General features: G+C 35.7%; 1 protein-coding gene across 2 annotated transcripts in view; it reads left to right on the forward strand.

The window, feature by feature from the left end:
- The window catches only part of MGAT4C (MGAT4 family member C), a 290,719-nt gene that overhangs the window by 224,503 nt on the left and 43,363 nt on the right, over window positions 1-22,853 (forward strand). The window lies entirely within an intron of this gene.

The raw sequence follows: 22,853 nt of genomic DNA on the forward strand, positions 1-22,853 counted from the left end.
GACTGATAACCAGAATATACAGGGAACTCAAGCAGCTGTCCAGAAAAAAGATAATCAACCCTATTAAAAAATGGGAGAATGAGTTGAAAAAAACACTCTTTGAGAAGACATGAATAGCCAAAAGGCATATGAAAAAATTCTCAACATCCCTCATTATAAGGGAGATGCAGATCAAAAGCACAATGAGATACCACCTAAATCCACTCAGAATGACTAAGATTTAAAAAAAAAAAAAAAAAAAAGAACAAAAAAAACGATATGTGCTGGCCAGGGTGTGGTTAAAGGGGAACTCTCTCCTACACTGCTGGGGGGAATGGAAATTGGTCCAGCCACTATAGAGAACAATGTGGAGGTTTCTCAAAGTTCTACAAGTAGAACTACCATATGATCCTACAATCATCCACTCAGAATGACTAAGATTTAAAAAAAAAAAAAAAAAAAAGAACAAAAAAAACGATATGTGCTGGCCAGGGTGTGGTTAAAGGGGAACTCTCTCCTACACTGCTGGGGGGAATGGAAATTGGTCCAGCCACTATAGAGAACAATGTGGAGGTTTCTCAAAGTTCTACAAGTAGAACTACCATATGATCCTACAATCCCACTCCTCTTTATCTAACCAAAGGACAGAAGAATCCTTAGAAAAGTGTTTGCACATTGATGTTTATTGCAGCATTATTCAAAATTGCTAAGACATGGAACTAACCCAAATGTCCATTAGCAGATGAATGGATTGAAAAAGTATAGCACATATACTCTATGGAATACTATTCAGCCATAAAAAAAGACTCTGTCTTTTAACAGAAATTGGATGAATATGAAAGATTTACTGCTGAGTGAAGAAAGTCAGGCTATGAAGGAGAGACATTGTATGTCTCCACTTAATATATACTTAACTCTATGCACTCCACAGCTTAAACTGAATGAATATAGAATATAGAAACATAGAAAATGGTTATAAATGCCAGATACAGTGTGGGAAAAGGTTTGTTGAAGGAGGAGAGTCTGAGGAAGGATTATTTGGTAGAAAAATAGGGAGGAAAAACATTATGGGACAGAAAAATGGGTTATTATCTGTTGAAGATAACGTGTATAGTAATACAAACTGGATTGGTGAGAAATGTATACATGTTAGAATATTCACTTTGAAAGCTAAGTGATATATGTGATTGTATGTATAAAAGAAATTGAAATAAAAATGGAAGATTTACAAGACAAATAGTTTTGGTATTGTAGCTGAGAATTTGTTGGGGATTAGAGAATCTTCAAGAAATTATTAGAAAACTGCTGACATAATGGCTTAAAGCATTTCTATAGGTTACTCATGCAATTATGCCAAACCAGGCTGGATTGAACTGATAACATTTGACTTAGTTGGGCATTTGTAGTCAGCTATTGGTTCATCTAGAAGCTGGAAGCTCTAAGATGGCTTTAGAAGAGATGTTTACGGCCTCATTCCATGGAAACTCTGTACTTCTAACAAATCAGTCTAGGTCTGTTCCCATGGCAATGAGAGCAGGGTTTAGGAAGGAGAGTTGAAGCGTGAAAGGGTTCTTCAGATCTATACTTAGAATTATACACCGTCAATTCTACTATGTTCTTTTGGCCAAAATATATTTAAAAGTCAGCTTAAAGTTGTTTGTGGAAAACAAACTCTACCTCTTGATGGAAGAAGTTGCAAAGTCAAGCTGAATATGATACATGTAGAGTGGTGATATATTGGATAAGATACTGCGGGTCAGACTACTACAGCATCCCATCCTAGATAGCAACACAAACACAAGGAAGAAAAATTTGTTTTTCTCTTTTTCTTGTCTTCAGTAGATTGCACTACATTCATTGTATATACTGTAGAAATATGTAATGACATATTTAGAAGTAATAGTACTAAATTTCCTTAGTTTTGGCTCTATACTATAAAATCTCAGGTATAACCAGGGCTTTAGCTATAACTGAACTTTGAGAAATAAACTCATATTAAATAAATTGCATTAGACATTTAAATCGATGACATTTTGCTAATTTATTAATGTATAATAAGAAATATAAATATTACTTGAGCTGTAAATACATGTATGAACATAGTCAACAAAACTTCTCACTATAGCCAAGTAATACTAAGCATATTATAGATATGCCATCAAAAATTCACTTTCACAAAGACCAGAACTAGACAAAATACATGTTTTCAGAACGTTTTCTACTTATTAGTAGACAGACATAGATGTCAGAAATTTGTTTCTGATTATCAAAATAGACAATAGGAAGTATTAAGACTAATAATTTAGTGACATCCAGCTAAAAACATATTCACTGATAGGAATTCAACTTTTGCTTTTTATTTTTTTCCTGACACAATTAAAAATGCTTAAGCGTGTATACAGCATCTCTTACCACCAAAGAGATAATCATACTATTAAGAACAGAAATACCAAAAGTTCTATGGGTTGGGCTTTCTTTCCTCTGTATCAGACATTTCAAATTCAAACATCTAAAGTCATATAAGTAATGTAAATGATTGATGTAGTTCAGTAGAAAAAATGTTAAGTAACTCTAGATAGGACCATTATAAAAAACTAGAAAGAGCCTTCCCTTTATGAATGGAATAAGTTATTACTTAGGTTCGGTAAATCATCGCAACATGGGAATGGAAAGCTCATGAATACTGTATATAGGCTCCTAACTTAACCACCTAGTCCGATTCCTATGACTAGGTCATTGAGTGCATTGGTCAATAAGAGCTTAAAGGCAGATGTCTTGTGGAGTGCTGTGGTTCCAGGTGTATGTATCTTTCAATAGCTATCATGTGACACCACATTAGAATAATGTACTTCTGTCTACACAAAAGCACACTTTAGATAAGCATCAGAAAGCAACAAGATACAACACAACACAATAATGTAAATCTAGTGTAATCATTTTTATTTATTCTGAATACCACTGTGGAGACACAATAAAGTACAAATTTATAAACAAAATAGTTAGTCAAAATATTTAGACTGAGAAATGGGATTCCCAAGACTCACTCAGTCTGAGAGAAGGGATTTCCTTTGCTGGAGAACTGATCATAAGCCAAAGTGGTTGTCAAACAAGTAGGTCATTAAATGAAGACTGACTGCACTCTAGTTTTTTTAATAAAAAATAAATCCAGTATTGATCTGAAATTATTGTTTCTTCACATGTTATATGGACCAAGAAAATCCTGTTGGAACTTACTTTCAGGTAGCTGTCTTTGTGAAACCTACATCATTTGAATATTGCAGCTATTGTAATAAAATTCCCATTTGTAGGTCTTTTTCTAATTGTTATATTGCACTGTTTGTTATTAATGTTAATGATAATAATTATTAATGTCAATATTCATACATATTAATAATTATAGTATTGTTTTCCTTTAAAAATCCATAGAATATTTTACTCTCATGCATTGGGGTATAGAAAGAACTTAAATAAATTTAACTCAAATAAATACTACTATAAAACATGAGCAAAATCAGAGAGAAAAAGGAAAAGAGACCATTTATATACATGCAAACAGGCCCACTTGCTGTCTCCCACAATGCCCTGAGAATGAAATGGGAGATGTGCCTCTGCTGTGCTCTCAGTTGTAATCAGTTCCTACACATGAATATCCTATGCTGAATGTGATTCTAGTGCTAAATGTATACACATTTCATACATGATGCCAAGACTGAAATCAACTATATTTTGTACTCAACAGAAAAAAGAGGTAAAATGTGGGAGAAGCATTGACTATGATGGATTCAATTTGAGAGAGAATAATGATCTCAGTGTGGCATAAAAGGGCTTCTTGGATCATAAATGTTTTATGGTCTTGTTGGTGACTACATTTTCTTGCACTGATTTTGCTGTAAAATATTTCTCTCTTCCATGACATAAACACAGAGAAAGAGACAAGCACAGGGTCTTCATGCTGTAATCCAGCCCTGGTCTCAGCCAGTTCCAGATCACAGGCATGTTTGTGGGCCCTGTGCTTCCTAAGGTCCCCAGACATGAACGAAGGATTTTTCACATAAGGTTCCTCCTACATCGTGGTCTGGACCTATGTGGTAACTAAACTTAATTGCAATATAAAAAACACTGCAATTTTAGACCCTAAGGATAATTTGTAATCTTTTCAAACATACTACACTAAAAGTGAAAAACTTTGAGATAGTCTTTATCCTTTTGATTAATAAGGTAAATCAGTCATTGGATTCTCTGGCATTGATTTTTTTTTTAATTTCCTTCTGCATAAATTGTGGTTCAACTAATTATCTTAACATTTATTTCTACATTGAATATTCTATGATTATCAGTTTAATTCTAGGTCATTTTTCATAATTTAATAAACAATACAGTACACTTGAACCACTGAGTAAATGGTAAATGTTTTCCTGCATATTACAATACAGCTAATACTCTATTGGGAAACAATGCATAAATGTTTATTGTAGCTAATCAATTTTCAATCTTGCCTCTTATCTTCCATTTAAAATGTATCATCCCAATGCTTTGTACCTGACAGATCTCTCAACAAGTACCAGCAAACTTTTTTACTGTTTTTATTCTTTGATCTTTGATACCATGAACTTTTTTATTTGATGCAGTTTATCTTGTTTAGTAATATCTGTATCAGTAGTCACATTCACTGATACTAAGACATCTCTGAAGTCTTATTTCCTTTAGGGGTAGCAAAGAGAAGATCCCTGCATAGACTACCACTTTTTTTTTTTTTTCATTCATAGTTTTCTAGAGGGCCTGAGTGCTCATTAGAAAGAGACAGAGAAGTGAGAGTGTGAAAAAGCATCACCAAGGGAATGGTCAAGTTACAATCTCTTCTCCTCCATGTCTCCCTAAATTGGGACTTTGGATGCGTGTTTTTAAATGGCCAGATATAGGACATGAACCATGCAGTCTGCCATATTGTATCCAAGTATGCTGACAATCACTCCACCAAGTGGACCTTAGACTGCCATCTTTTATTTAAGTTGTGCATGTGTGTGTGTGTGTGTGTGTGTGTGTGTGTGTGTGTGTGTGTATTTATTTATTCCATGAGCAAGAGAGACAGAGACAGAGGAACAGAGATTCAGTTATCCCCCTCAGAGTGCTGATGCAGAAATCTACTCCCAGCTTTAACCAGACCTGGATCGTGGGCACACATGCTCAGTATGTTCAAGAGGGTCTCTGGATATGAACCTGGAAACTTCCAACAAAGGTCAGCTTTGCAGGGCATCAACTTACCACTTTGCCACCCTGACAAATTTTTTATTCCACAATCATGTTTATTCTAAATTCTGGATCATTCTTACCATACAAACTATTCACAAGCAACGTTTTAAAGAATTATTTTATTTAACTTTATTTATTTATTTATTTTAATTTGGCCAAGGAGGGAGAGAGCAAGAGAGAGAGAGAGAGAGAGAGAGAAAGTGAAAAAGCAAGCTTAAATTTTTATTTTTTCCTTAACAGTTGTTTAAATCTCTGAGCTCTTTATCCATTTTGGCACATGATTTAAACCCACTGTCATCTCGCATACAAAATAATATGTTTTTTTTTTTTTAGAGGTTTTTGCTATAGGGCGCGTGCGCTCACCAGACAGAGAGAGACATAGAGACAGAAAGCGAGAAATCACCCCCCAGGGGAGATGGTCACGGTACAATCTCTTCTCCTCCATTCTCCTCTTGGGATCTTGGGCACACACGCACACGTGCCTGGCTAAGTCATTGGGTCTGGGACGCGAACTGCGGTCAACTACGTGAGAATCCAGCGACATAGCCATTACGCTAACTGCTGGTTCCCAATAATATGTTTTTTTAAGAGGCTTTTGCCTTAGGACATGTGGACTCACTGGAGAGAGAGGGAGAGAGAGAAAGAGACAGTGAGAGGAAAAGGGAAAAATCACCCTCCCCCCAGGGGCGATGGCCACACCAAAATCCCTTCTCCATTCTCCTCTTGGGATCTTAGGCACACATGCACACGCACCTGGTATGAGATTCAAGTGACTGGGTCCAGGACTTGAACAGTAGTCAGCCGCTTGGGAGTCCAGTGACATAATTTCTATGCCATCTGCTGGTCCCAACAAAACAATATTTTTAACACAAAAAAAGATAAATTTGATGTGATCATTATTTTTAATATTCATTTTTAAATGGACACAATGAATGTTTGCCAACTCCAATGCTAGTTGAATTTAAGAAATTTGGTGATTAGTGGTACCAGAAGATGGTGTATTAGTTACATCGCTGGACTCTCACTTAGTTGACCATGATGAGTCCCAGATCCAACTGCTTAAAACTCACACCAGGTGCATGGTGCATGCATGTCCAAGATCCCAAGAGGAGAAAGGAGGAGAAGGGACTGCAGTGTAGTCATCCCACCCGGGGGGTGATTTCTTGCTTTCTGTCTCTCTGTCTCTCTCTGTCTCTCTTGTGAGTGCATGCGCCCTGTAGCAAAAATCTCTCTAAAAAAAAAAAATTGGTGATTATCATTAAATGATTGTTTCTACGTTGCCTATTCAGATACAGTTATGTGTAATTAAAATTAGCCCTTAGACACTTTCTATTCTGTAATATTACACTTTCACAGTTCTTTTTAATGTTAATGAGCTACACACTTTAAAAATGAATAAAGAGAAAACTCTGAGCCAGAATCTAGTTGCAATACATCCTATAATGTCTCTCAGTAGGTGTAAATAAAGTGTCATCTCTAATATAATGAGCAACAGTATTAAATTAGGGAAGTGGCTCCTTTCTCACTAGAGGGAATGAATCTAAAGAAAAGAATAAATCAATTTCTAATCTTTAAGAAATATTTAAGTAGTTTCTCTTGCCTTGGTGGATTCAAACTCTTGACACTTTTTTTTTTTTTGAGAGGTTTTTCACCATAGGGCATGTGCGCTCGCCAGCCAGACAGAGAGAGACAGAGAGACAGTAAGCGAGAAATCACCCCCCAGGGGGGGATGGTCACGCCGCAGTCCCTTCTCTTCCATTCTCCTCTCAGGATCTTGGGCACGCACGCACACGGCGTGAGTTTTAAGCCACCGAATCTGGGATGCGAACCGCGGTCGACTACGTGGGAGTCCAGCGACATAGCCATTACACTAATTGCTGGTCCCAACTCTTGACATGTTTTAAGGCATGACATTGTGATTACCAGAAGAAACTGAAGGGGAAGTTTGTATTCTCACATTGTTAAAATATTCTATTCTGCTGGTTTTTACCAGGCCAGATTTGTACAAAAGGTTTTAATGAAGTTTGTATGTTTTTAAATAGGCTATTTTAAAAAGCAGACTAAAGGACTAACCAGTGTGGTTAATGAATGTCTCTGGATCCTACATTGGCAATTGCTTGGCTTGAGTCCTGAACCCAGCGACTTGAAACATGCTGAGAATATGAGTGTATGTGCTCAAAATCTAAAAAGAAGAGAGAAATAAAGACAAAGGGATTACAGCTTGACCATCCCCCATGAGAAGTGAAGGGATTTTTCTCACTTTCTCTTTCTCTGAATGCGTGAACCCTCTGACCAATAAAACAAACAAACAACAACAACAAAAAGAGATGACAATAACAACAAAACACTAAATTCAGCATTGTATTAGCCACCTTTCACTGTAGCTGTTCTAAGTGACCGTAGACCCAGCACCATACTTGAATTGACTGTATGACTCTCCTGACTGATAGTACTCTTTGATTTCCCATGACTCGCCATACTCTTCAGTTCTTTTTTAACCTGATATTAACAGATCTATTTGCATTAAATTATGACAAGTTCTAACAGGACTAGCTAACTTTTCTATTCTATTGGTTCCTTCTGTTTAATTGATTGAATGACACTAATTCTGAACAAATAAAACTGTGTAATATCATTTATATAAAAGAAGTAAAAAGCTTATGTAAGCACAGTCACTCAACTCTTAATTAGTAATTATTTAGAACAATAAAAGCAATTTACATCAATTGCATTTGAATTAAAAAAGGATAATACACTTTTATTACATATGATAATTCAGATTTCACTAATAAAGTTAGTTGTTAAATTTTTCTAAGAATTATTTTATTAGTTTTTAAAAATTTCCAATAGAACATGTATACTTATCAGAAAAATATACAGAAAAAGATACACACACCGAGTGAGAGAGAGAGTGAGAATGAGAAAGCAAGCCACCAGGTCTGGGACTTGAATCAGTCGACTATGTGGGAGTCCCGTGCTCTAACCACCACACAACCTGCTGGTCTGAATGGTTAATTATTGACAGTCTACTTGCAAGTGGCTAGGTTTGTGCATTTTAAACTATGTATAATTTCCATAAATTCAGACACAGAAATGTGCAATGTATGGAAGTTATTTATTTAGCTGCTGCCAGGGTAAAGAATTAAATGCTTATTTTATCTCATTTAATCAAAGAGATTACTCTTAAGCTAAAATGTTAATATCCCAGAATTAAAATTAAGAAACTGAGGACTGGGACCAGCAGTTAGTGTAATGGCTATGTCTCTGAACTCCCATGTAGCCTACTGCGGTTCGAGTCCTGGACCTGGTGGCTTAAACTCACACCGGGCGCGTGTGCGTGCGTGCCCAAGATCCCAAGAGGAGAATGGAGGAGAATGGATTGCGGCATGGCCATCCCCCCTGGGGGGTGATTTCTCGCTTTCTGTCTCTCTGCCTCTCTCTTTCTGGCAAGCTCACGCGCCTTATAGCAAAGCCGTCTCCGGAAAAATAAATAAATAAACTGAGGACTAAGATTGTGCCTAAAATGACATAGCCAATAAATAGTAAAGCCAGATCTGCATGGTTTCCACATTATCTCTCTAAATATGCAGAAAAAGATAATATTTAGAGTTGATTCTTTAAGGATAAACAGAGGTTAATTAAGCAGTCAAGGAGAAAAAATTCCAGATACAGAAAATAATGGAAGCAAAGGTCTACGCAATGAAATAAATGGCATAATTTGGGAATGAATAGGTCCTCTTAGCTATAACACTAATCTCTTAAATGAAATCTCTGAAAAATAGACTAGAAATGTAGGTTGGAGCTACGTTGTAACATACCTAATGTAGAATGACAAGGCACCAAAACATGGGCTAGTAGGTGGCTAACCAGAGTGGTTAAGGTCTCTGGATCCTACACTGGCAATTGCCTGGCTTGAGTCCTGGACCTGGCATCTTGCTTTCTCACTTTCTCTCTCTTTCTCTCAGTCTGTTTCTTTCTGATGAGTGCTTGTGTCCTATAACAAATTTAAAATAATAATAATAAATGAAATTAAATAAATAATTCTTTAAAAAGTCACCAGAACGTTTCAGATAAGGGAATACAATGACAATAGATCTGATCTTTATAAAGATAGTGTCAATAACAGCATGGAGGATGAACTGAAGGAATGAATGTTCTTTGGCATGGCAATGAAATAAAACCTTGTTGCAGTTATGCTGACTTAAGTACTCTATTTCTGAGTATATTAGTCAAGAACGTGGTTTTCTGAGTCTGATCAACTTTATTACACTAATCTATTCTTGAACCTTTTTGAGAATGCAATGTGAAATTTTAAAATTTCACTAGTTCTTGTGTCTGGGAAACTGTATCTCCAAAATATCAGTCATCGTTTCTCTACTATTTTGAAAATAATGACAAATGCATTTATGTAACAAAATGGGCCTTTGCATATGCCAAGAACTATTCTAAAGAGTGGAGATATTGTAGTGAACAAGAGCAACAAAAATGTTAACAGAAAGTGTCAGAGAAAATTCTAAAGTACAACTGACATACTGAATTATATGATGGTGAGTGTTTAAGTGAGAGTGGCAGAGGAAGAGTTAAGAATGGAGCTAAGATTTTTACTTTACATGGCAGCACAGAGGCATGGGGTTGTCATCGACCAAAGCAACAAAGCATATTGAAGAACACACGTAAGGCAGAATTGAAGAGGGAACAGCATGTTTCTATCTGTAACTGCCAGAAGAATGTTGCTGCATACTAAACAATTTCATGTTCAACAATTTTGGAAAATAATAAATGTATACTTTGCAGAAAATTCTATTGCAACTCCAAGACTAACCTGAATAAGATTGGGATAAATTTCCTTCAGATTTCTATCTTTACTGTTATTTGACTATATCACCTCTCAGACAGATGTAAGTGGCAAACCTTGAATGTTAAATTCATATTTACAGGTCCCCTTAGGTAGGAGTAGTATTAATTGCCCTTCCTTTCTAATTATAGCTCTGCTAAACAAAGATCATTATAAAGCAGAGTATGAATTGGTATTTAATTAGAATTAAAAAGATTTTCCAATATGAGACTCTATGCTTCCTGGGGGAAAATATTATATTCGTATTTATGTCCTCATGGTTTATCTAGGCTCATAGCAGACACAAAAAAATTGTGGCAAATAGGGGACCAGCAGGTGGTGTGGTGGTTAAGGTGCTGGACACTCCCACGTGGCTGACCAGGGTTCAAGTCCTGGATCTGGTAGCTTGCTTTCTCACTTTCTCTATCTCTCTCTCTCTCTCTCTCTCTCTCTCTCTCTCTCTCTCTCTCTCTCTCCCCCGCCTCTTTCTCTTTCTCTCTTTCTGTGTCTGTCTCTCTCTGGTCAAATTAAAATAAATAAATAAATAAATAAATAAATAAAATTAAATAAAATAAATATTTTTTAAAAATTGTGGCAAATAAATTAAGGAATGAAGAAGAAAAAAGAATGTGATAAAAATAGTGAAACGAACAACCCAAAGCTAATGTGCTTTAATTCTGCACATAATCATATCTGGATAAAACTACTCAGCTGTATGATTCCAACATTCAGTTCTGATATTAAAGTGTGGCTACACTGAGAACAGGTGAATATATCTTATGATGATGTCTTACATTTAGAGACCTATTACGTATGTGTCAAGTCAAATTTCAAAAGCTGAGAGTAATGATTGAAAAGTGATTATATGGGGTCCCCCCTGAGAACCTAGTGATTAAGGGAGCTGGTTCTCATATGCCTAACTGCAGTTCATATCCTAGTCTCAGCAGCTTGAAAAACATGTGAGGTACATGTGTATTCATGCCCTAAATCTCAATAAAATGGAGAAATACAGGAGAAGGGATTATGACAGGACTATCAGGGGGTGCTTTCTCCTTCTCTGTCTCTCACTGTGTCTCTGTCTCTCTCAGGTGAGGGCACGCACTTTGGACTGTTCAAACTGCTTTTTAACAATGTTAATAATGTTCTCCCAAAATGAAAAACAAATTCAAGTTACTACTATAACTTTGATTTTTTTCTAAATAATTGATCTGTGTTTATAAATGTAGAACTATACTAGCTATACCAATAGAACTAGAGATTATCTTCAATAACTAGTATACCTATTTTTCTCATTTTTCCATTCACATAGTTTACTTCTAAAAGGCATATCTTTGGGTAAAATGGCTGCCCCATTCCTAACCCATTGTCAAAGTTCTATTAAGATTATTTCTCCATGACCCTATATTTAGGGAATAATTTATTGAACCAACTTTTTAATTTTAACTCATTTTTTTTCCCAAATAAATATCCAATCTCAAAAACGTGTAAGATAAAATTTGTTTTGACTACCATTTTTTTTTTTTTTTTAGATTTTTAGATTTTTGTTATAGGGAGCGTGCACTCACCGGAAAGACAGAGAGACAGCAGGAAAGAAAAGAAGTAACCCCCAGGGGGGGGATGGCCATGCTGCAATCTCTTCTCTACATTCTCCTCTTGGGATCTTGGGCATGCATGTACATGCACCCAGCATGAATTTAAACCTCTAGGTCTGGGACTTGAACTGTGGTCAACTACATGGGAGTCCGCCGACGTAACCATTAAGCCATCTGCTGGCCCCAAATCAAACCCTACTTTTATCACTTACAAGTGCATACAATTTGTATAATATATCATTTTATTTCAACAACCTTGTTTCCACATGTATAAAATGGCAATAGTAATGACTCCTATAAAACATTTACTATGAAGATTAGATGAATTATAGAATATAAAGTTCTTAACACAGACCCTTTTATATATGTAAAGCTTAATGTGCTGGTTATGTATAATATTGAAGATCATCTGATTCTAATGTTTATATTATTGTTCAACAAAACACACCAGGCATTTTTACTATTTATCTTTAATTAGTTCAGTCTTTTATGGTTTTTCATTAATGTGAATCATATGACCATCATGATGTTAAATATTGCAGATGATAATTAGAAAATTATGGATACAGTACTGGGTGCTCCAGTTTGAATAAAAGAATTATAATAAAGTCACAATAATTACAGGTAAAATAGAAATACAGATAAATGAGAATATGTAATGAGAAATTTTAGGTCATTTCTTAGTTAAAATATGAATTTTATCCTTTTATTTTCTTCCACAAAGCTTTTCTTTTAATATAATTATCCTAATCTCAAACTCCAAAATCTCCAGGCATACAGATCAAAGCGTCATCCACATTTTTGCATACAGCATAGCAAACAGAATACTAAAAGAATGTCTATAGTTAGAAACATTTTTTGAAGTCCTAGTGAAGGTTACTCAAATTTTAATTAAAGAGATGCTTTTGTCTGTTCTCAAATGGTAAACTCATCAATTAAAATATACATTCAAATATCTTGCTGCATGTCTCTAAGGTATACACGGTCCTATTTCCTTGCCTTCAATGAGCTCATAGTTTATCAGGAAAAAATACATGGGACCAGCATGTAGCGTGGTGGATAAGGTGTTGTACACTCCCACATGGCTATCCGTGGTTGGAGGCCCAGACCTGATGGCTTGCTTTCTCAATTTCCCTCTCTCTCTCTCTCTCTCTCTCTCTCTGTGTGTGTGTGTGTGTGTGTGTGTGTGTGAGTGTGTGTGTGTGTGTTTCTCTCTGGTCAAAATAAAAAATAAATGAATGAATAAATAAAATAAAATAATTCTTTTTTAAAAAAAATACATGTAAAGAAATAATCACAAGAAGGTGTCATCCGTGATTTGATGGACAAATTACAAATTACGCTCTAGGCCCAAAAAAGTACTTATCACCCCTACCTACAGGAGCAACTAATCAGGCATTGTCCGCTAGAGGAAGTCTCACGTAAGCTGCTAAGGTAGGAGGATGAGTGAGCAAACATAAAGCATTGGGAATGGAGTGCATTCAATTACAACAGCCAGAGAAAGTGACAGGAACATTTAATAACATGCAAAAGTCTTTGAGCTGTGTGCCATCAGCAGATAAGGTCATGGAATGTGTCATGCTTGGGAATGACATGATCAGAGTGAAGAGAGACTATGCACGGAAGTGGAGCAGAGGGATCTGAAAGCTCTAAGGTATTCTTTACAGAGACAGCCAGTGATGGAACTGTTTTTCTTTGGTTTAAATGAGAGAGAGAGAGCACAAGCATGTAGATAGATAGAGAGCACAGGAGAGAAGGATAAAGGGAGAAAAGCATTTTTTACTGAGTCTCTCCAGTGTCACACATATCCTGCCCTCACCTCCCAGGTAGCTGAGATGACAGGTGCAAGCCACCAGGCCAGGCCTGTTTAGGTTGGGCACAAGAACTGAGACTGAGTCCTTACTACATGCAGTGGTGCCTTCCCAATTGCATCACGTTGGTTGGGCCTCAGCAAGTGTCTGATATTTTTGATGAGGTACCCTTGCCTTCAGAGGCTGAAAGTTTCAAACATCTTAGACCAATGGAGAATGTATAAAATCCAATATTAGGTGGATTTTCAGCTATTACTATCTATAATATTTTATACTGATGATAAGTATTGTACATATATTTTTCTACAAAAAAGGGTAAGAACATTATAGTCCATTAATATTATTTCAAAGATGATTTTAGCAAAGCATAGTGAATTTTAGAATTAGCCAGATCTCTGGAAAATTATAGTATGAGCTATAATGATGGCCATGGGGCATTGGAAGATTCTGAGCTGTTTTATGAATCATGAAATATTCAATTATGCTTAACATAGTTTTAGTATTACTTCTATTCACATAAATTCCAAAATTTGACTAATAGTTGAAGTGGATAATTTCCCATTAACCAGAATATATTAACTGAACTGTAATTGCTAGTCAGATAAAAAACAATTACAATGTGTAGTGTGTAATGACCTACATTCTACGTTTATGTTTCTCATCATATTAATTTCATCGGAAACTATGTATATTTTTAAATAAAAATTTTGATTCTGTTTTCTGGGCCAAAAATACAGTATATTATAGTGTAATACTTGATCTAAGTAATTAATAAACATTAAGTAATAGACTAGCCAATAAAACAAATGAAAAACCAGTGATTATTTAGTTATCATTTTCAAGATAAAAATGTAACAAAGTTGGCCCAGCCTTGGTAGAACAGGCAGTAATGTACTGATATGTAGTGTTAGAAGCCATGTAGCTGTGTCTGAGTTTTGATCCAGAGTCAACTTGAAGCAGGCTATATATCTGGCTCAAGGTCCTGACTGGCTGGAGAGCTAGGAGAAAGGGAGTACAGTGTAATGATATCATATTGAAGGGGTCTCTCTCTCTCTTTCTCACTCTCTCTCTCTTTCTCTCTCTCTCAGTAAAATATATGTTAAAGGGACCAGAAGATGGCATAATGGTTATGTTACTGGACTTCCATGTATTCGACTGCGGTTTGAGTCCTGGACCCAGTGGCTTAAAATTCACACCTGAAGCATCTGCGGGCATGCCCAAGACCCCAAGAGGAGAAGGGAAGAGAAGGGATTGCAGTGTGGTCATCCCTCCTGGGGGGTGATATTTCTATTTCTGTCTCTATGTCTCTCTCTGTTTCTCCAGAGAACACACGCAAAAATCTCTTAAAAAATATATAAATATATACGTGGGCATGTGTATGTGTGTGTGTGTGTGTGTGTTAAAACAAAACAAATTAAAAATAATGTTATCTTTTTGAGTGAGTAGGTGGTATAGTGGTTAAGGTGGCTGGCTGGATCCCACATGGCCAAATGCACAGTTTAAGTCCCAGACCCAGTGACTAGAAAAACACGCAGGACGTGTGTGCACGCATGCCCAAAATCCCAAAAGGAGGGAGAAATGAAGAAGGGATTATGGCATGGCCATCCCTCAAGGGATGTGCTTTCTCACTTCCCTTCTCTCTCTTTCTTCAGCAAGCTCATACATCTTCTGGCAAACTAAAAACATAAAATAATAATAATCTTTTCTTTTAAAATGTAACATAATTGTTAAAAATGTATAAAAGGTCTAGGGGACCAGCAGTTGGCGTAATGGCTATGTCGCTGGACTCCCACGTAGTCAACCGTGGTTCGCGTCCCGGACTCAGTGGCTTAAACTCACTCCGGGAGTATGTGCATGCCTGCACAAGATCCTAACATTTTTTTCTTTTTGCTGTAAGGCATGTGCACTCACCAAAGGGAGAAAGAGAGAGGGAAAATGAGAAATTACCCCCTAGGGGAATGGCCATGCCAATCCCTTCTCCATTCTCTTCTTGGGATTTTGAACATACTTACACACATGCCCAGCATGAGTTTTAAGCCACTGGGTCTGGGACTCAAATCCCAATGGGCCACATAGGAGTCCAGCACCCTAACCACTATGCTACCTGTTGGCCCCTCTAAAGATTTTTAAATAATTCTTCATTCCATAATACTTCAACTTAGTTACTGGCCATAGCTTTTGAAGATACATGGAATATAGAAAACATGTTTAACTGCTTAGTTGTTAGAAGAGCCAATAGCCAGAAAAATACCCAGAAAATGCTTCTGAAAGGTCTCCATGCAATCCTCTTTATGATGCCCTGTGTTCACTTTGCTTGGAGCCAAAGTGGAAATTTTTTCATTTCCTGAAGATTTCCTAGGAACTTACTAGTAATGATTCACTATAGCTTTGCTTTGTTACTTTTTTTCTTTAAGAATGCAAACATATTCATAATATACTGAGAAATGGTTCATTTTGATTTAAGAAACTGAATCTAATGTAGGTTAAAACATATATATTTTCTATGAGGATTACTTTCCTGTTAGCAAATGGCATCATATACAAATGTTTTGCTATTGCTACTGTAATTGGAAAGGATCCCTTTTATGAATGCTTCTGGACTCTGGAGGAATTATTAATACCCAGATTGGAAGCGTTAAGAAAGCTTATTTAACTAAGCTGTCAGTAGCAATATCTCAAATCTGCTTAAATTTATTGGAGAAAGATATTTTGAGATGCTTATGATAAACAATGAACTACTTGTAATAATTCTACGTTCAATACACAAGAATATATTACAAGGTTAAAGAGTGTGACTCTATCAAAAACATGCTTGCCCTTTGATTCAACATTCACTTACAGGATTATTTCCAAAAAAATTATGTACAAAAGTATATTGCAATAATTTTAATTGTAGAATCTTTGAATAGAGAACATTTAAAACCAATTTTCATGTATATACTTTATACATGTTTTTACTGGACTATTCAATGATTTAAAAGTGTATATCTTATTTGTGCTAACAGAGAAGGATTTCAACATACATTAAAAGACAAAAAAAAAAGACAGCAATACACATAATTAAATTTCTATGTGTTATTTTGAAACAAATGTGGTGTATATGTGTGTGCTTATGCATGTGTGCAGAAAAGGCCCTGTAAATAAAATTAATTAAATTATAAGGGAAATACATATATGTTGGAGAAACTGCAGGGATGGGAATGGAGGACACTTACCACTTCTATTTTTTATACATTCTTAGATTGCTTGCACAATTAAAAATTAAAGTAAAATAATTTATACTTTCTGTCTGCACTCCTCATGAACAGGACTTGAACCCTTCCTTTGCTTCTTACGTTTGCTTTTATTTTTATATTAGCAAGGACATGAAGTTTCAGGACTGGGGCATAAGTTTGCTGTCACAACTGCAGAATGCATCTATAGCGTATAAGCAGTATTCTTCCTAATTCATCATTCAGGCTGACAAAAATGGAAGTACATGTATATCAATAAGTTTTAGGATTGATTGATGATAAAATGTTTTTGATATTTGAAAAGAGACAACATCGCATAATATCTAAGATCACAGTCCATAGGAGTAGAATACCTTTGTTTTGAATCCCAACCACTATGAGATCCCGGAAAAGTTTGCCAGACGTTCCATAAAGCCTTGCTTTCTTTGTACTGGTAATAAAATAGTTACAGCGATATCTACCTGTTGCAGCCATAGGAAGATTGGATAACGCATGTAGAAAGTCCATAGTGTAGTGCCTATATTTCCTGAAATTTAGAGTTTTTAGTGATTTTTCCATAGATTTTGTTAATAGCCTGTTTTCCTCATAAAGTATATGATTCTGGAAACAACATATGGAATGTTATTCTATGAATTTCTCAACAGTAGATATGTTTTCAAAACTATTTACTTCCCCAGTGACATCTTTAGCTATTAAATGACTAGAAATAGAAATATTTTAGTATGAGACCGCTAGAGGTTAGCCTTGGAGAAACTTTCATTTTAATTGATTATCTATATAATAGCATGAATCAGTGATGTTTTGGTTACACATGGGAAATAATACAAAATAGATTACAAGATTGAACATAAGAAAATTGGTTTTCACTCTTAAAATTATTAATTTCTTTCTAAAATGAGTTTTTCATTATAGATTTTCATTATGCACTCAGCCCATAGCTTCCTAATCAATAAAGTAATTCATGCCATGGGGGAATAAAAAAAGAGGAGGTACTGAAAGGTTGGTATAAAAATTATTTTTAAGGAACTGGTAATAAATCTAGGTTAATATATCCATCTTTAAATTAATTTACTTCTTTATAAAAACCATTCAATAATCTACTTTCAAGAAATATGTAATCAGGAGGAAAAGACAGTCCTTATTATGTTTCCATCTGAGAGTCAGCCACATGAATCAATATTGCTATACAGCTGTTAATATAATCAGAATTAATCCAAGGCTTAAGAGTCTGAGAACTGGAAAAAATAAATTCATGTATTAGAAATTTTTAAAACTTCTGATAGCTTGAATAAAAGGAATAAAACTTTAAAATACATTTTTAAAAATAGGAATTTACCATTTCCATAAATACCCCTAGGTCACAAATTCTTTTCATTTAACCATTAAACTATGGAAATGACTGTTGAATTACACTGAGAGCAGGTTGTAAGATAGTTGACATTTTTCTTTTCATACCTGAATTATAACCTTTAGTCAACCCAAAAGTATTTCTTATCTATGCTCTATAATAGATAATTTTGTGACCAATATTGCCTCTGCAGACAGTGGGATATAGTTGAAATAACAACGTTATATCTTCCATAAAATTAATATATATGAGAACTAATTTTATGAAATGTGAAAAGAGAAAGAAAAATCAAAGTACTCGGTCTCAGAATACATCCATTTTTTTCTTTTTTTGGAGAGGTTTTTGCCATAGGGTGCGTGCACTTGCCAGACAGACAGAGACAGAGAAACAGAAAGTGAGGAATCACCCCCCAGGGGGGATGGCCACGCTGCAATCCCTTCTCCTCCGTTCTCCTCTCGGGATCTTGGGCACGTACGCACGCATACGCGCACAGTGTGAGTTTAAGCCACCGGTCTGGGACGCGAACCACAGTCAACTACTTGGGAGTCCAGTGACATAGCCATTATGCTAACTGCTAGTCCCGAGAATACATCCATTTTTACCTTTAGAAATTTCCTTTTATGGGACCAGAGATGAAATAATGGTTACATTGTTGGACTCCCATATGGCCCACCATGGTTTGATTCCCAGACCCAGAGGCTTGGAACTCACACCAGGCACGCGTGCCCATAATTCTGAGAATGGAGGAGAAGTGATTGTGGTGTGACTATATCCCCTGGGGTGTGATTTCTCGCTTTCTGTCACTCTGTCTCCCTGGGGAGCACACGGACTGTATAGCAAAAATTTTTCCAAAATAAAACAGAAATGGTCCCTTTTAGTGCTTTTTGGTTCCTCTTTTTGCATTATTTTGATAGTATATGTAGAATTTTAGGTGTTCTTTCCCGAATGTATTGTTCTAAATATGCTATCTGCTGGACCAGCAAGTGGTATAGTGGTTAAGGCCCTGGACTCCCACATGGCCGACTGTGGTTTGAGTCCCAGACCCAGACCCAGACTTGAAATACCCTGGGCATGTGTGTGCACAAAATCCTAAAAGATGAATGGACAAGAAGGGATTGTGGCATGGTCACACACTTCTGAGGGATGATTTTTGGCTTTTTGTCTCTTTCTGTCTATCCAGCAAGCCAACACTCCCCAGAGCAAAAATCTCTCTAAAAAAAATAAAGGCATCTGCATATGAAAAAATCTAAAAAATATAGAAGAGTATGAAACAGTAACAGCCATCTATAATTGCATTAAATATATACTACCTTATGTATATACTATATGTCATTGCAGTTCTTTAATATTTTTACATCATTAAAATTTTACATGCATTTAATAATAAGAAACATATAGGAACATTTACCAGTCTTTGTTTTTTAGAGATTTTTCCTATAGGATTTATGCATTCATAAGAGAGACAGAAAGCGAGAAATCACACCCCAGGGGGATGGCCATGCCACAGTCACTTCTCCATTCTCCTTTTGGGCCTTTGTGCACCCAAGCACACGTGTCCAGTACAAGTTTCAAGCCACCTGGTCTGACCTTCAAATCATGGTTGACTATGTGGGAGTTCAGCAACGTATCCATTATGCTATCTGCTGGTTCCACCAGTCTTAAATACAATTTGTGGAGGTGCTTTATTGGTAAATATTGTACCTGTTCAATTCCGGTAAAATTGAAAGATACAAAAAAAAATCATTTCTCAAGTTTCTTGACTTAAATGGGATCTTTAAATTATCCGATTCACCTTTAACTTTCTGACTAGAATAAGTATGAACCAAATTTTATAAGCGATAGCCTTCTAAACACCAAACTACATAATTGTTATATACACTGCGACCCTATTGTGTTCCTCCCTCCCTCCCTCTCATTAAATAAATAAGTAAACTTGAAGAAATATTATTTAATGTACCTGCTCTATTACAGTACTAAAATGTGTGGCAATATTATAGAGACAACATAGTATTGCCATTTATACCATGCCACTAATTGCACACCAATGCGTATACCGTCCTTTTGGAGAAAAACCACCATTTGGTGTATTATCTCTTCAAATTGATGGTGGAAACATTGTTATTAATTTTTTTAAATAATATTGTATTAACCAAATTTTAACTTGACTTGGAAGCACCTAATTTTCATCTCTCTCCTTTGTGTAGACTGGGATTCATAAAATGTCAGAGATTTAGAAAGATCTGTGTTTAAATCCTGACAGCCATTTATCATACCTTTATAACATACTTACTATAGCTCATACCTGGGCGTACCACTGAAATTATCAGAGCTTCAGTTTTCTTATTTGTAATGTAAGAATAATGATAAATATATTCTTATCTATCTCATGAGTTTTGTGGAAGGTTTAACAAAATATACTTTACAAAGTTAATTATTATCATTTTTATCATGCCTATCTTCCCCCCACAACTCAAAATAGTCTTCACAGCTAAAACTTTTCTTACCATAAGTTAACCCTTATACTCTTGATACTGTAGTTCAATGTTTGCTCTTACTGGTTTCACTGTAGTCAGACCCTTTCTTAGCTCACTTTAAAAAGACTACAAATCTGTAAGAGAATGGTATTATAAAGGAAAGTTGGTAAATGTGGTACATCTTGTCTTGGCTTCACTATTGAAAGGGTTGACATTTCTTTCCAATACCTATCTCAAATTTTACTATGTTTATAGTCAGAGGAAAGAACTTTCATCTTGTCAACCCTACACTTTTCTATGATGAAGTTTAAAGTGAATCGGAAAATAAATTGTCCTGGGCAACACTGTCAACCTTATAGAATACAGTTTAGTCTCCATAATTTTCCACTTTGCTCCCACCTACAGCTGCAAATATACTGTACAACTTAGGCCTATATATACATATATATATATATATATATATATATATATATATATATATATATAAACGAAAATGGAAAAACAGTTACATTTGCTCCTATCAACATCTTAGACTTTTGTACAGAATGTAATGATAATCATGTTTTATAAAACCTATCCATTTTTGTGACTTCCTGAAGCTTTTGCTATGTCAGCAACATTCTTTCTATTCATCAGAAAGTATCGAATACTGCCCGGAGGGCATGTGCAGCCTTCCACAAAGCAAAGTAGAAAAACAAATTGGGCAAGCATTAAAAAAAGCAAGCCAAGCAAGTCATATACACAAAGTGGCACATGTCAGACATGAATGGTTAACTGAAATACTTCTGACATGTTTTCCCTGATGTGATCGCTGTTGGAAACAAGCCCATGCAATTTAAGGAAACGTAATTTACTTTTGCAATCTTAACTGTTGATTTTAATAGAGACAATTAAATAAAATATAGGACAGTGACTTGTGCATATTAATGTAGCAATATAGACTATTAAATAAAATATACATATAGGATAGTGCCTTGGGGCATATTAATGTAACCACATTCATTTAAATGGGTAAGAATTTGGTTTTCCTCTTTTCTGCCCCCACATTGGATCATAGTAGAATCATTAAATTTTGAAAGCAGAATTTTTCACTGAGAAACTGGAGGGAGAGTCTGGAGCTTATTAATATTTGGTAGTTTGTTACATATAATCCAAGTAACATTCCAGAAACATGGAGAATTTTCTATTACATGCACAAGCATATGCTATTGAAGCAAACAATTCTACAGTGTGGTAATTCACTTGTCATTTCATATCAATATCAATTCTTTAATAAATGAGCAGTTTTCTCAAGTTGATAAAAACTAGCATGCAAATTCCACAGTGTTTTCCCAAGAAGAAATGTAACTTTGTACAACTAATTCTTTATCTGCCTCCATGAATAATGACTTCAAGTAAATAAGATATTCAAAGTGTTCCAACTACAGAAATAAACTTTACTTTTACACACACGCGCACACACACACACACACACACACACACACAAGATGCATATGTATGAGGTAGCAAAGCGGAGTAGATGGTCCAATAAATTGGAAGAATATCTATCGCCAAATTATGGCCCTAAACTGTGCACCATATCTGAATACTGACATTAGACAGATTACATGTTTGAGGCTCCCCTGGTACAAACTAATTACCCAGTTTTACTACTGGTCTTATAACTGTCCACAGTTTTAATATTATCTTTTCCCAATACATTTATTACAGATCCTAAAAGATTTTGACTTACAGCAGTTATTTCTATTATATAATAATCTGAGCAAGTGGCATTATCTTCGTTTCTCTCTTAAATTGTATACAAACAAAAAGAGCATATGGTGCTCTGATAGTGTACAAACGTATATGTTCATTTGCAGTTTTGCAATCAAAGAGCCCCAAAATTATCTTGTAATTTTGGCTCATGACAGAGAAACTCTTAGCAAAGTGTTTAAGAGTCCAGTGTTGGGGTCAGTCCCATGGCTCAGAGGCTAAGGGAGCCAGATTCCATATAATCAACAGTGGATTATATCTTGGTCTCAGGACAAGTAGATGATGTAATGGTTACATTGCTAGACTCCCACTCAGTCGATCAAGGTTCAAGTCTCAGACGTGGAGGCTTGAAAATCATGTCAGGCGCTTGAGCGTGCGTTTCCAGAATCCTGAGAAGAGAATGGAGGAGAAGGGATTGAGGGAGAAGGGATTGAGGAATTGCCATCCCCCTGGGGTGTGATTTCTCATTTTCTATCTCTGTCTCTCGCCGTGTCTCTGACAAATGCTCATGCAGTACAGCAAAAATATCTCTCAATAAATAAATAAATAGAAACCTGGTCTCAGTGACTAGATAAACACC

This window comes from Tupaia chinensis, unplaced genomic scaffold (genome assembly GCF_000334495.1).
Source record: "Tupaia chinensis unplaced genomic scaffold, TupChi_1.0 Scaffold147312_1, whole genome shotgun sequence".
In the NCBI taxonomy this organism is placed as follows: domain Eukaryota; kingdom Metazoa; phylum Chordata; class Mammalia; order Scandentia; family Tupaiidae; genus Tupaia; species Tupaia belangeri.